Source organism: Brassica napus, chromosome C3 (assembly GCF_020379485.1).
Source record: "Brassica napus cultivar Da-Ae chromosome C3, Da-Ae, whole genome shotgun sequence".
NCBI classification, from domain to species: Eukaryota; Viridiplantae; Streptophyta; class Magnoliopsida; order Brassicales; family Brassicaceae; genus Brassica; species Brassica napus.
The window spans coordinates 51,704,504-51,720,089 of NC_063446.1; the positions used below are offsets into that span (position 1 = coordinate 51,704,504).

Sequence of the window (15,586 nt, forward strand, 5' to 3'; positions counted from 1 at the left end):
CTAATGTGTGTGATTTGAGAATCTTGTATAAAGTAGCAAATACATACATTAGATATTTGATCTTGGATTTGAATTTTGATTTGTTAGTTGGACTTTATGTTCATTAACTTAAATCAAATATATGTTGATCTTTTATATTGATAAAATATAAAAAAGAAATTCATTTTAAAGCATATTATTTAGTTTGAATTGGTCAAACAAAAAATAATTTTATTCTTTAATTTATTGGTCAAAATGTGGAGTAAATTCACATAATAATCATAATAATTGTCAAGAATTAAAGACTCCATTAGTGCACCATGGAGGTTTCATTTTTTGTGTTGAAAAATGAAACTGTGCTTCTCATGATTTTTCTATAAAAGGGTTTGCTAGCATTATAGAAAATACACACATTCATATAATCAATAAACATTTTTCCCACTCAGAATAGTTATGCTAGTATTTTTTTTTAATTTGAGTCCGACAGTACATCACAGAAATAGGGTCGATAGATTCTGTTTTTCGGTGATGGTAAACAGAAACAATGCTGCATTTGTATCCTGGGAATCTGAGCGCCATGAAACCGTCATACTACGGGGCGTTTAAAGATTTAAGGAAAGAGATTAACTATCTCGACTCTGCAATTCTTCTTTATTTTTATATTTCGGTATTGAAATTTTAATTTATGTTCTTATTATTCTTTACAAATATCAGCTGTCCTATGGTAGTAAAATAAAGTTCCTACAATGTCTCCACCAGAATTGGGGACACGCTTGATCTCACGTTTTATCGGAGGATTACGATCGTAAATACCAACGCTCTACAACAGTTTAGTCCAACTTCTTTATCAGAGGCTAGTCAACGTTCTCTAGCTATGGAAACTCAACTCTGGCCAAATTAGACCTATGCCTCATCACGCACTCGTCCGCAGAAACACACAAACATTGACACTAATCTCGTTAAAACTTATGAAGCTCCAGCAACTCGCACATATGCAGCTCAAAAAGGAATCATGACCAATTCTTTCGAATCTTGGTGACCTACCATGACGAATCCTCCGGACATCTACAAACCTCTTGCTCAAAGCAGAATCGATGCGGATTACTTACTCAGGAAACAAGGATTGAGGGTGAACCGCGTTATGAAGTACACCTTCGGAAACGATGACGAAAACAACATCATTGAATGAGATACGGGTCCGCAAAATCAGATTCTGGTCCTTCGTCATAGCTGTCTCGCTCCATGCTCATCGGCAGAATCATGGCTGCCTACAATACTATTTCGTTCAACATGCAAAATCAACGTGAACTTATTATAGATTCAGGCAGCTGTGATAATGTTATTGCCGAAGAAGCCATCCTCAAACAAGGAATCAAAAAAGAGCCTCACCCATCTCCATACTAACTTGCTTTGCTCAACAATAAAACAGAGTTATGCGTCACCAAGCAAGCACATGTCACATTCTCTGTCGGCTCTAATAAAGACAAAGTAAGTTGTAATGTCATACTTATGGACGCATGTCATCTTCTTCTTGGACAACCATGACAATACGATCGCGATGCGTGCCACAAAGGGAAAAATAACATGTATACCTTTGTGTTTGGTGATCACACAATCACCTTGCTACCATCCAAAGACCCTCCTGAGTCGTCCATACAAAAGGTCCCCGCAAACAAATCTGCCCCACACAGTCACTATCCGTCCTCCCACGAACAGATTTCAAAAAGCAAATGCATGAGTGTGACTATCTGATGGCCGTAGTTGCTTCTCCGACTACAACAGCACCTAGCATGCGACTACAACAGCACCTAGCATGATAGTAATCAAGCCTGCTCCACCGGAGTTTGCAGCACTGCTCCACGACTTTGCCTACGTATTTCCAGAAGGTTTACCATCGGGACTACCTCCAATTTGTGATATCCATCATCACATTGACTAACATCCTAATGCCGCTTTGCCCAATCGTCCACACTATATGAGCACACAAGAACTTGATGAACTACGCCAGCAAGTAGAAGCCATTCTTATGAAAGGTCACATACGGGAAAGCTTAAGTCCCACCGCAGTCCCATATTTTTTTTATCCCAAAGAAAAATAGATCGTGGCGTATGTGCGTCGATAGTCGAGCTATCAACAAGATCACCGTTCACTATCGTTTTTTCGATTCCTCGCCTTGATGATCTTCTCGACCAAATTGGCCGAGCCTTTATTTTTTTAACAAATTGGATCTCAAAAGTGGATATCGTTAAATTCGCAGTTGACCGGGCGATGAATGGAAAACAACATCCAAGACTCGTGAAAGATTTTGAGTGGATGATCATGCCTTTCGGGTTATCAAACGCACCCAGCACATTCATGCGAGTAATGAATGAAGCTCTTCGTCCATTAATAGGAAAATATGTGGTTGTCTATTTTGACGATATCCTCATCTTTAGCCTTGACTTGACGAGTCACCTTAGTCACTAGGCCGATGTCCTTGCGGTTTTATGCCGCGAGCACCCATAAGCAAAGCATCAAAAATGTACATTTGGTGCACCTTAGGTATTGTTTCTCTGTTATATTGTCTCTAACAAAGGCCTACAAGTTGAACCGAGAAAAGTTGAAGCAACACGAACGTGGCCTGCTCCTCGGTCTATTTCTGATGTACAGTCCTTCCATGGACTGGCATATTTTGTCGGACTGTTAGCCATTTTAGCAACATCACAGCTCCCTTGATAGACTGTGTAGTAAACCTCCCGTTCGGGGTATTACATATTGGATGAAGGGTACATCATTTGTATCGACTCCAGAAGCGCAACAAGCCTTTAAGACTATCAATAGTAAGCTTGTCTCATCTCAGATTCTAGCACTGTCTGATTTTTCGGCCCTCTTTGAAATCCATTGTGATGGATGCAAGTACGGGACTGGACCAGTATTAAGTCAAAGAGGCCGTCCAATTGCTTTCTTCAGGGAATAGAATTTGGGTTCACGAGCTCGCTATAGTACATACGATGTGGAATTTTATGCTATCGTCCAAGCCATTCGGCATTGGTGACATTATCTTTTCCATCAAGAATTTGTACTCTATACGGACCATGACACGTTAAAACATTTTAGAAGTCAATATAAGGTTTCAGTAAAACACGCATCTTGGATAAATTTCTTACAACAATTCAATTTTGTCATACGACATCAGTCAGGCCGTTCTAACAAGGTCACTGATGCCTTAAGCCGACGTCACTCCCATCTAGCCACAATGCAAGTCACAGTTCCGATCCTTTATTTGCAACTATTTGGGCTACACTTCAGCGATGAAATATGTCGGAATATGTTTTGCAAGACAATTTCATGTTTCTCAATAACAGGTTATGCGTGTCGGAATAAATTTTACGACTAAAGATCATCAAAGAGCTCCACGGTGAAGGCCATATGGGTCAAGATCGCCAGCTTGTGACAGCCGCCTACTTCCGGTAACTTTGTGATCTAAGGGACAAACCTTCAATCAAGGTTTATACATGCCATTACCTATCCCTACTCAGCCATGGATAGATGTCAGCATGGACCTCTTTTTGGGTTTGCCTCCGGCACAAAGAGGAAATGATTCGATCTTTGTTATTTTCGACTGTTTCTTGAAGATCTCTCACTTTGTTCCGTGTAAGAAAACTATAGACGCACTGCAGGTCGCGCAATTTTTTTTTCAGAGAGATCTATCGGCTACATGGCCTTCCCTTGTCCATCGCCTCCGATCGGGATTCTCGGATTTTAAGCCACTTTTGGTGATCTTTGTGGAAGCTTCTATGAGCTGGTCTTGATATGAGTACACCTTATCGTCCTCAATCTGATGGTCAGAATAAAGTCATTAACCATTCTCTTGGCGATATTCTTCTCTGCCTGGTCGGTGACAACATCAAAACCTGGGATCAGTGACGTGTAAAGCCGAGTTCGCCTTCAACCCCGCCATCAATCGCAATACATGATTTTTTCTCTTTTGAATCTCTATGTTTTGGTTCCTTGGGGTCCGGTTGACTTAGGTGTGGCTTCGAAGTTAACTCGAGATCATGGACAAGCAGTGGATTTGTTGGATTGTTGTCTCACATTCACAGTCAGGTTAATGATGCTTTACACACTTTGTTTAGAAAATACAAAGCAGCTGCATACAGAAATTTACGCGACGCTCAATTCAAAGTTGGTGATATGGTTTGGGAAGTCCTAGCTAAGGAACATTTTGCTTCAGGCGATTACAACAAACTCAAGGCACGCAAGATAGGTCCACCGGAAGTTCTTGAAAGAATGATTGCTAACCCTTATTATGTTTGTCTTCCTGCACATATATGCTGCTCGGATATTTTTAATAGAAAGGATTTGTTTTCCTACATTTCAATTGACGATAATGAAAATTCGAGGGCGAATATTTTTCTACCCCGGATTACCTGATGTAGCGTGGTTACCTCATTATTTTTCTCGTTGGCTTTTTTTCCTTTTTCTTTTAGTTTATTCTTGTTTTTGATAATGATGGTTTTCCATAAAGGATTACTGATTAAGATAAGAGTGGAGATTAGATTTGAATCTGGTTAGACTTAAAACTTTTTCTTAGTATACTGTGCATCATCTTGACATGTAAGAGGCACGTTTTACTTTCATATTAATCAAGAAAATTTTGCTTTCTTAAATCCTTGCATTCGGGTAAAACATATGTATTCTCAACGATTACAAAAGGACTTTGATCTTAAGAATTTTCAGATTAAATAGGATCATCGTTCGATGGTAGCTCACCCTGCATTAGCATCACACTAAAAATTTCTTGCAAGACCTCTAATACTATTCTATTTTCATCTATAAACTCTATTTTTAGAGAAATATCATTTTGAAATAGTAATCTATCATACCATTAAGAAAAAAAATCTATATAATCTAAACTTGGTAAAACTACTTATTTCTCTAGAATTTTTAGTTACAAAACAATCGTTTATTTTTGATGTATACTTCAGCAAATTTATAATATTTTAATTCTATACTTGAAATGCAGAGTTTTACTAACAGACTTTATTATCAACTAATTAAAATTTAAAATGCAACAATATCCAACGTACTACAAATTTACTTTCATATTAAATAACGTTATTAAATTATTATTAAGCATATATAGTTAAGATTAAAATTATATATATAAAAGTAAAAAGTTTGTAAAACTAATAATTATATAATAAAAAATATATATCTAATATTTTTTCGGAGGGGGAAATAGAAGAAAATACTGGAGCAAAAATAAACTTTTCTCGATAGATGCTCTGACCGGCTGAAGACATGTCACTTCTAGTCTCACCATTCTGAAAGTCACTGTAAGAGAAACACAAATAGAATTATTCAATGAGAAAATTGGCATGGGTGCCCATAAGGAGGGATTTAATTTAGGATTTGCATCTGAGATAACATTATTAGTTTTATTCCAATAATACACATATTCTCCTTTCTATTTCTTATATCTCTCTTTCTTCTCCGTGTTCTTTCTTATCTCTTCTCTTTCTTCTGCAACTACTTCTCTTCTCTTTCTTTTTCAATTCTGAATCAATATCTAAATCACCATCAAATTTTTACTATCTCCTTTATCAATTGCCTAAATTTTTTATTAATTTTATCACTACTACAATGATGATTTCCTCAACCGACAACAACTACTTTTCTCACCATTACCTTGCCTTCAATTTTGAATCACAAAACCATGGATACAATCGAAGAAATCAGTCGTCCTTGTTAATTGTCGGGATCTTCCACATATGTGACGGCCAAGTCCACACGAATTTTGAGGTGGAGCTAAAAAAATTCAGATTTACGGATCGATTTCCTCTCGTTCAATATAATTTCCTACATAATCTTCCGAAAATCCTTTCGTGAGAAAACCTAATTGGTGAACTTGTCCAAGCCTAAAACAAAGAAGAGAAAGTGAATCCGTGAAGTTGTTTTACGATTTGGATAACAACAATGTTAACCGACATCTTTTTTTGTATCCGATATTAATTATGTTTTAGCAAAACTCCAACTTACATCTTTTTCTTTGAGACACGTGTTTTGTTAACTGCTACAAAAGATTTCTCTCAACTGATAAATGATTAGTAAGATGTTACAGATAAATGTTTTTCAGCTGATACATGGTTTGTTAGGGATATAAATAATTTGGTACATTGTTTGTTTGTTGTTATATTTGTTTGATATAATGGTTTGTAAGATGTTCCCAAATAATTACCATCAGTTGATGCATTCTTTGTTAGCTGATAAGTAATTAGTTAGCTGATATATTGTTTGATATATTATTTATTATCTGATAATTGTTACATGATATATATTTTATTAGATGGTTCATGAGTTGGTAGAAAAGAATAAGTATTACTTACTCTCTATGTTATTGTTTCTTTTAACACTTTGCACATATGATAACATGTTAAAAAAATATGTAGTATACATATTAAAAATTAAAATACTTTGATATATTTTGTCATATATTCTCAATCATCTTCATAATCAATTACATTATTTGTTAACATGGTAACAATTGTTGTACCATGCAAAGTTAATCATTAACTATTTTACTTCTACATTCTTAATTGTTAACAATTCTTGTATCAGCCTTTGCCAAATTATTGTCCTCTGAATGAGTCTTGGATATTCTCTCAAAATGTACTGAAAACTCTAAAACTATTTGCTGTGAATAATAAAAAATAAGAAAGCGTGCATTGCCTAATACAATGCCAGAGCACATAAATATTAGGCCAAAGTCGGTCAGGGGCAGTCTTGTAATCATGTGGACAATGTCAAATATGATAAGAGGAGGACACGGTCGACGAAAGAATGATGTCAAAATTAAAGCTGGCCGCAGTTGCGAGATTCAAAAAAATATTTGATGGACCCAGATTTTATAAAAAGCTTTCAATGTTGATGAATGATGAAAAAAGATTGTTGGAAATTCTATTTATACGTGATTGAATTGACATTTAAAGAATTATGCAAGTTAATCTGCAAAGAATAAGAAGAATCAGATACAATGAAGAAGAAGAAGAAGAACAGAATTGCAAGAGGAGGAGGAGGAGGAGAAGAAGAAGATGAAGAAGAAGACAGAGAAATGAGGAAAATGGCAATAGGGGCATTTTTCGGAAGTATGGGATGAAAGTGTTACAGCAATATGCATTTGTGTCTAATCATGTACATTCCTCTAATTCAACTCCCAAATAAGGGTATTTAGTTAAATCTCCCTTATTCAATGAAGGTTTGTGTACAACTCTTAGTTTTTTAATTGATCTTTTCATGGTCGGCCCGTGGTTTTCCGGCATACGCATCACATGCTTCACCACCTTTCTAATCTACAAAGCAAATCACATTGCACTCAATTTTTCCAATAAAGGTAGAGCACATATAAAAACACATTAACACATTCATTTTGTGTATGTATGTGAGGACTAATCGTTAGTGAATTCCCCCATAACTAATTATCTGAGATAACTGGAATTATTGGTACAGCTTAAACTGGATTTTGTGATCCGTTACGAAACTTTCCAGTGTCTTGTTTTCAAAATAAAATAAAATATAAAGCAGTCTCGGTTCTTCTGTCGCTTTCTTAATAGTCTAAAGTAATGTTTTCCTTATCAAGGATTACTCTTCTGGAATATTTGTTCAAGGAGTCAAATATATTTAATTTCATGATGGGTGCAAATGGCATCCTGCCTTTTTACCGAGCAAGTCAAGTTCGTAATAAATCTTGTAATTTTAAAATGTGAAGTGAACCAAAGTTTTGTTACTGATCATGTATAAAATTTTTTCTCATTTTTCTGTTATTTCATTAGTTTTTGCAAAATACTAAGGCATAAACTAATTTCTTAGCTTTAACAAGATCTGCATTATTTTTTCTCAAAAAAAAAAAAAATCTGTATTATTCTCTTTAGACTGCATTTTTTATTTTACAAATATGAAAATGAAAACATGTTAAAATCTGTAAGAAAAAGGTAGAAAATTGTGTGCATGCGCAGATATTCACTGCGTACAAACAAAGATAACAAAAATTGTTAAAAAGAGAGAGTGACATGATGAGTTCAAGTTACACACTATATTTTCAATATATACAAATTTGAGTAAACCAATACAGCTGTATTAATTTGATTTTGATATTGGACTAAATAATTATAGACGTATGTTAAATAACATAAATTAATAAAAATATCAAGTTGATCAATATGTAATGCATATTCAAACTAAGAAACATGTCAATTTCTTGAAATGAAGGTATTAGTTGTAAAAGAAAAACTTCATATAAAACAAAAACAGAAACTTCATATATGTCAATGAGATTTTGATGTTGAACTAAGTAATTATGTACGTTTGTTAAATAATATAAAATATAAATATATCAAGTTAAACAAGAGGTAATTTTGCCAAAAATAACAAAAAAGCTTACCTATTGTGCCTTTAGAATAAATATTAATGTTAACCCCATTCTAACCCTCTAATTATACAATAATAATTTTTCTGGAAAAGAATAATTTTTTTTTGACATCTTCTGGAAAAGACTAATTTAAAACAAAATTTTGTTACTTTTTACATTTATTTAAAGTAAAGGAGGTAAAAATTGGGAAATCCAACCCTAGCCCATATTTTCTTTCTCATCGATTACCATCACAAAGTCAGCATGAGATCTTGTTGATTAGACATCTTGTTGTGTACTTTTGTAGTTGATGCTTAAGGGTTTTTTGTATCAAGATTCAAGAAGCTGAACAAACGAGTGATTTCCTTCGAGATTTGGTGTACCCGTGATTCTTTCTCTTTCTATGTGTTTTGGTTGGTCATATTCAATTGAATGTCTACTAAAGACGTTGATTTATATCTCTTATTCATGAGAAGTGTGTGAAGTTTCTTTAGATGACTGGTTTCTTCTAGCGTTGGTAGCTTGTTGTGTTTGTAAGATCTCAGTTGGGCGAGCCCCTAGGACTGCTCGAGGTGACTGTTATTCGAGGAGAGAAACTGGTGATTCTTACGTGATTGTCAAATTGGGAAATGAAGTAAGATTGGTGATGACCACATGAATCACTGCTAGCTTTCTTGATCAGTTAATCACTCCTTAAATTTGCTTTTCAGTAGTGTTTGAAGTGCGACATTATGTTTTCTTTTTGTTGTGGTTAAATGGTTTTGAGGATGCGTCCATTTCTCTAATGTGATGTTGTTTTACTGTCTTGAAAAACCAGTTAGCCAAGACCAAAGTAATCAACATTTGCTTGAATCCTGTGTCGGACGAGAAACTGAGCTTGACACCCAAAGATCCTGAAGCAGTTCTCGCGCTGGTATGCTTTTTCATTTTCATCACTATTCTTTTTACGGTCATGGTTGTGACGGTGCTGAGATTGTTGAAGTGGGGATTTGCAGGAAGTGTTTGATAAAGATGACAAAATGGATCATGCCACTCTTAGTCTTCCAAATGATCTTTGTAGCAAGGCAGATGACAAGATGTAGTTTGTAGCAAGCAGTCCGTTTGTTTAGTGATAATTGCGAAAGTTATGGTTTTTGTGTTCCAAATGAATGTGAAACGGCTTAATAAGAGGTTCGAGAGGATGGAAACTTTTGCGAGAGATTAATATTCAATCGACACCAGCAGCAGCTATTTAGATTAAACTTCTTGATTAAATCCTACAAAAGAAGAACCAATGAGAAAAAAAAAGAAAGAAAAAATAAGAAACACAAGAAACAAAGGTGCAAAAGAAAAGAAGGAGACTTCGAACGCAAGAAACGTTGGAAAATGAAGAAGAAGCAAAACCGACGTACATTCACAAGAAGTCAAGGACAAGAAGCAAAACCAACGTGGATTCACAGTAGCAGCAATGGGTATAAGCAAAGGAAGCATGTGCTTCCGGCCCTACATAGAATATGAGAGTCCATAATAAAATTCTGAAATGTAGATAGATGTTTAATATTTAGAAGTTTTCATCAACTACATTTCAAAATATACAAGGAATGGAGGATTAAACATTCTACATTGGTAATTGGTAGATTGATATTTATTTGGTATATTACATATTCTAAGTCCAGTATATTATTGTGTTTTGAGTGAATTCTCAATTGTAGATGGTAGAACAGGTTTACTATCACTTTTTGACCAAATTTGAAGTTGTTCTTCTCAGAATAATTTCATCACAAAAATATTTTCTTAACTGCATATGCATGTTATTATCATGTTTTGTGTTTTTTCATATTTTTTTGGCCTCTCAATATATTGATATGAATTTTTAAATGAGTGTAAGGGGAGTCAATGTCCAAAAATGACAAAAGTTGATTTTGTTCTAAAGGAACAATAGATGAGTTTAGTTGTTCCTTTTAGGCAAAATTCCATTTTAACATGTCAATCATGAAATGAAGGTAGTTAGATGAAAAAATAAAAACTTCGTAGAAAAAAGAAACAAGCCACAGAGAACTAAATAAAATTTTATTTGAATATATGATTCTCATGTACTCAAATTAAGCAAGATTGTGCTCCTTAGGTATATAACACTATGATACACCAATATGTATAACTAACATCAACAGGAATATTAACAGATCTATATAACATAGCATAATATAACATAATATGCCTCTCCAGATTTATTCTGTGTGTACGTGTGTACATATGGAGATGCGAATTAATTCCATGACTAAACATCAGCCCGATTCCCATTTCCTGGCGATGTGGATGCGCCGTCCAGAGCCGCCTTTCTGCCTCTTTCAGATATGCTATTCTCTGCAAACTTAAGGCTGCCTTCATGCAATCCCTGCAGCTTCTCTTCGGCAGTCCACTCCGCCTCATAATAAATAATGCTCTTCCTTTGATTGTTTTTCGTCACTTGTTGGTCCAAAAAACATACTTCCCCATTGAGGGAAATCTATAAATGCAACCAAATGCGTAAAAACCATCCCCATAATTCCCATTAGCGACAAACCATCTGCAATATGGAATCTTGGTGAAGAGAAAAAGATCAGTTGAGTTAGTCCTGAACCGAAGTTTCGTCCTGCACCGGTCAGTCCTAATATTATCCCTAGAGAGCGGTGCGAGACAAAAGGAACGATGCCGAAGATGGCCCCACAAGCAGCTTGCACACCGATGGAGAAGAGCATCATAGCTAAAATAGCTACAAGAAGCGAAGTAGCACGGCCGAGCCAAACACAGAAAAGAGCACCAGAAGTCTGTAAGATCCAAAGGGTCCATAGCCGCCCTCTCATACCAAAAAACCTAGCTGACACGTTATATGCATAGCCACCAATAGGACGAGCGAAGAAGTTGGCCATACCAAAGCTGGCTGCTATCATACCAGCTGTATGGAGTTTGAGTTGAAACTTGACACGTAAAACAAAAGAAGCAAGTCAGGTTACTTGTGATGGAAGAAACTTAATCTGAGAGAAAATTAGAGGGTTTGTGGGATTTGAATTTTGATAGAGTTGGTTAAATTTAAAAGTTGAAGTATTTTTTAAATTTGCATTAAGTTATATTAAGTTCGTAGAGAGTATTGTTAACAGAAACTCCATAATATTATGCTATAACAAATTTAAAACCGTGGGGATATAATTAATACTAGGTGTTTTGTCCGCACTTGCGAGCATAATTCTTTTATAAATACTTATTAAAGTTCAAAAAATTTAAATGAAACATTCAATTTATATTTTTTTATTAGTCTTTCAATTTCTTAATTTTAATTCAATTTATATTGTTTTATTAGTCTTTCAATTTCTTAATTTTCAACTTTATTGATTTAAAAAACATTATTATTTAGATAACAACATAAATATTTTTTATTTTAAAATATGTTGTTATCCTTAACCAGTTTTTACTATGTTAATTTTTAAACAATTATCTAAATAAATAAACATATATATAATTGTTAATATAACGTGATGTTATTAAACTAAATTCTTGGAATTATCATAACCTACAAAATCTCAAAATAAATTAAAAGCACAAAAAATTAGTTTGTACTCAACTTTACATATTATATTAATCAAACTAAATGAAAGTATTGATATATGTATAATTATATTGTGAAATGCCTCCTATAATAACTAAATAAACACTCAAACAAACCAAACATGTTGACAAAAAAATATTAATATGTAATGTAGAAGATAAGAACATTTTCTATTTATTCTTATATTCATTTTTTAATGTTATGATAAAAAAAAATGTTATAGTCAATCTCTATTTTTTCTATAAAATAGAAAATGCTACGTTCCTATAGAATAGTATTTCTTTATTATGATAGTATTTCTTTAATAATTATAACTAAAAATCATTTTGGAAAATACAGTTTTTACAAAAAAAAAATCGAATCTCATTTTTCTTTGCATAATATTTTTTACAGAAATTTTAATTTAAACAAAGTTATAATTTTGTGAAATTCTTGCAAAAAAATAAAAGTAAAGAGAGTTAATTTTCAAATTTTATAAGGTACTTGATTTAAATAAAAATTAATCTTATGAAAAATTCTCTTTTGGAGGCAGATATTTTTGAAAATATTTTAAAAATATTTTAAAAAGATAGTTCCATACAAGTAAGATCTCCATAAATAAAAATTGCTGACAAAAAAATATTAAATTTTAACTTAAATAACAAATAAATGTTATTCTTGCAAGTGAATAATAACAAATAAATTTTCATTATACTAAAATATTTTTATAAGCATATTTTAAATAGTATAATGATAAATCTAATTATTATATGTGCATATATACTACTAATTATAAAAATTAATAAGAAAGAAAGATGTAGATAAAAATAATAAATATATGAAATTATCTTCTTTTTTCCAAACAGGTTTTCCATTATTTTTTGAGATAATTTTTATAATATTAATTTTTAATCAGTTAAATAATTAATGATATAATTATACATTAAAATATCAACTAGCAACCAGGTAGCATTTATAAACAACCAGATTTTTTGAAAATATTTTAAAAAGATGATTCCATTCCCAATAAAAATATTTAGAAAAATAAAAACAAATAAACATTTCTGAAAAAATATATTAAATTTTAACTTAAATAACAAATATATGTTGTTCTTGCAACTAAATAACAACAAATAAACCTTTATTATACTAAAATATTATTATAAGCCTATTTTAAAATTTAGTATAATGATAAATCTAATTATTATATGTGTATATATAATACTAATTATAAAAATGAATAATAAATAAGAAAGAAAGATGTAGATAAAAACATAATAAATATATGAAATTATCTTATTTTTCCAAACAAGTTTTCCATTATTTTAAGATAAATTTTATAATATTAATTGTTAATCAGTTAAACAATTAAAATATTAATCGGCCATTCCAAACATGGGTATGACAACATTGTTATAATCGGCCATTAAAAGCCCATGATATTTTTTCAGGACAAGGATGGTATAGCACTCTAGAAGGTTTTGATGGTTTGATGAGGGCGAGAAATACAAGGGCTAGCATTTCTCCATTACATGCCGAGCTGGAGGCTTTCATCTAGACAATGGAAAGTATGATGAATCTACGACAATTTCATGTGACGTTTGCAACGGACTGTTTCCAATTGGTGAAGATGGTTTCCGAACCTACGGAATGGCCAGTATACGCAAGTTATTTAGAAGATATTCGGATCATGAGAGAGAAACGAAGAACACAAGGACTGACAGCCTAGCACGCAGTGCTCGAAATCAAACGTTCTTCGTCGTTCACACAGATGCAGAATTACCGAGTTAGTTCGCAGAGTCTTAGTTGAATCTTTATGTTGATGACAAGAAAGACAGAGTTTTGCTGTTTTTCTAACCCTTAACTTCAAAACTTATTCACTTACATCTTGGTTGTATTTTTGAACCAATACTATCTTAGCATATATCAATATATGGCTAACTAGGGGTAGGAATTTTACTCATTATCTGCGCTTTCCACCCCGTTTGATCCCCTGAGGAGTGGTGTGAATCGACCGATTTGAAAAATATGCGGGACGGGTGCAGATGTGGGTTGAATTCATTTTATGCGGGCGGGTGCAGATAGGTCAAATTTAGACCAAATTTAGACCATGGATACCCGCTAACCCATAATTTAAAAAAAAAACAAATTGATTTTCTTTTAAAAAATAATTAAAAAGATTCAATATGCATAAAATAATTGTAAATATATTATTTATATTATTTTAGTAATAGTAAATAAAAATTGGTAAATAATTATTTTATTATTACCACGGATCATGCCGATTATCCATAAATTTAAGGGTGGCGGATGCTGGTATAATTTTTTTTCCTCGTGGATTAAGCGGATCAAATTTTTGAATAAAAAATGATTTAATATGCAGCAAAACAGGTAGGAGGGGGGTTTAACCCGCTTCCCAGCACTCCGGCGTATGGCTAACACGTACAACCACATCATATACAAAGATTATCTTACATAGTTAAGCATCGATGTATTTGTATTTAGGAGAAAAGTGGTAAAAAGCTGCATGAAGATCCAGATCTTAATAAACTTAAGACGGGTGCACAAAAGAATTTGCTTAGATAATTGCAAGAACTTCTCCACTCTTCAGCCGCCATTAACACCTTTCTGGATTTAAATGGTTACAAAGTATTGATTGCTACTCCCTTCATTTAATTATTTTGCCTTAGCAATCCTTATAGAGCTACTTTAGCCTATAATAGTTCCATTTTCTTAGCAATTCCCTTCATTTGATAATGGTTCCGTTGCCTACTGCCACTTTACCAACCCTTATAACAAAAATTCATGCGTTGTACTTTGTATAGTACTTATTCTAAAGTCCGATTTTCGTTCTTTCATAATACATTTTACATGAGAAATATTGGGATAGGCCGGTTAAAGCCTTTGACCGATTACCTTATTGGTTCGAGCTTGGTTATAGTCTACCTTAGCCAATCTCACATGAAGGTCTAAGGTCAATCTAGATAGCCAACTTTATGAATCTTTCGCCTTTGAGCTGGCATCATTAAACTGTTGATATCTTGCATATTTACATTGTTTTAACTCTCTATTCTTGCATGTTTTGATCATTTAGATTACGGATCATGTATTTTAGTCTCCTTTTTGCATTGCATAAGTTTTTATCAGGTCTTGGAGTTTCCATTGGAGTTCTTAGAGGTACTTGGAAGCATTTGGGATCAAAAAGGGAGTGGAAAGTGTTGTTTGAGCGAGCAGAGCACCAGAGCGGGTTACGGGAGCGACCTACGACACCCGCTCCAAGTGAAACGAAGACAGCGCGACCTCTTGCACCGGGGTGAAGCACCCGCTCCGAGCCCAGCCTCTTGTCGACAACTTTCACTATGTGGAGCGACGTCCCGTGCCCGCGCGCAGTTTGAAGACAAGAAGCAAGCATATCAGAGCGACGTACCACAGCGAGGTGATTAACCCGCTCCAGGTGTAGAGTGACCTGGGGGAGCGACGTCACGTGCCCGTGCGCGATTTGGAGACGTGAAGTAAAATACGTGGAGCGACCTACGGGAGCGACCTAGTGTACCCACGCCGCGTCTTATCTTATGGTCGAAAATTTATGTTTAATTTGGGCTTTTCAGGTTGTTTACTGAGCCCATTAGGTTTTAGAAGTCATATAAATACTCTCTAAACCTAATGTTGGAGGATTTATC

General features: G+C 33.9%; 1 pseudogene; it reads right to left on the reverse strand.

The window, feature by feature from the left end:
• Positions 1–10,622: 10,622 nt before the first annotated feature.
• LOC125583160 lies at positions 10,623–15,318 on the reverse strand (annotated as a pseudogene).
• Between the last annotated feature and the right edge of the window lie 268 nt (positions 15,319–15,586).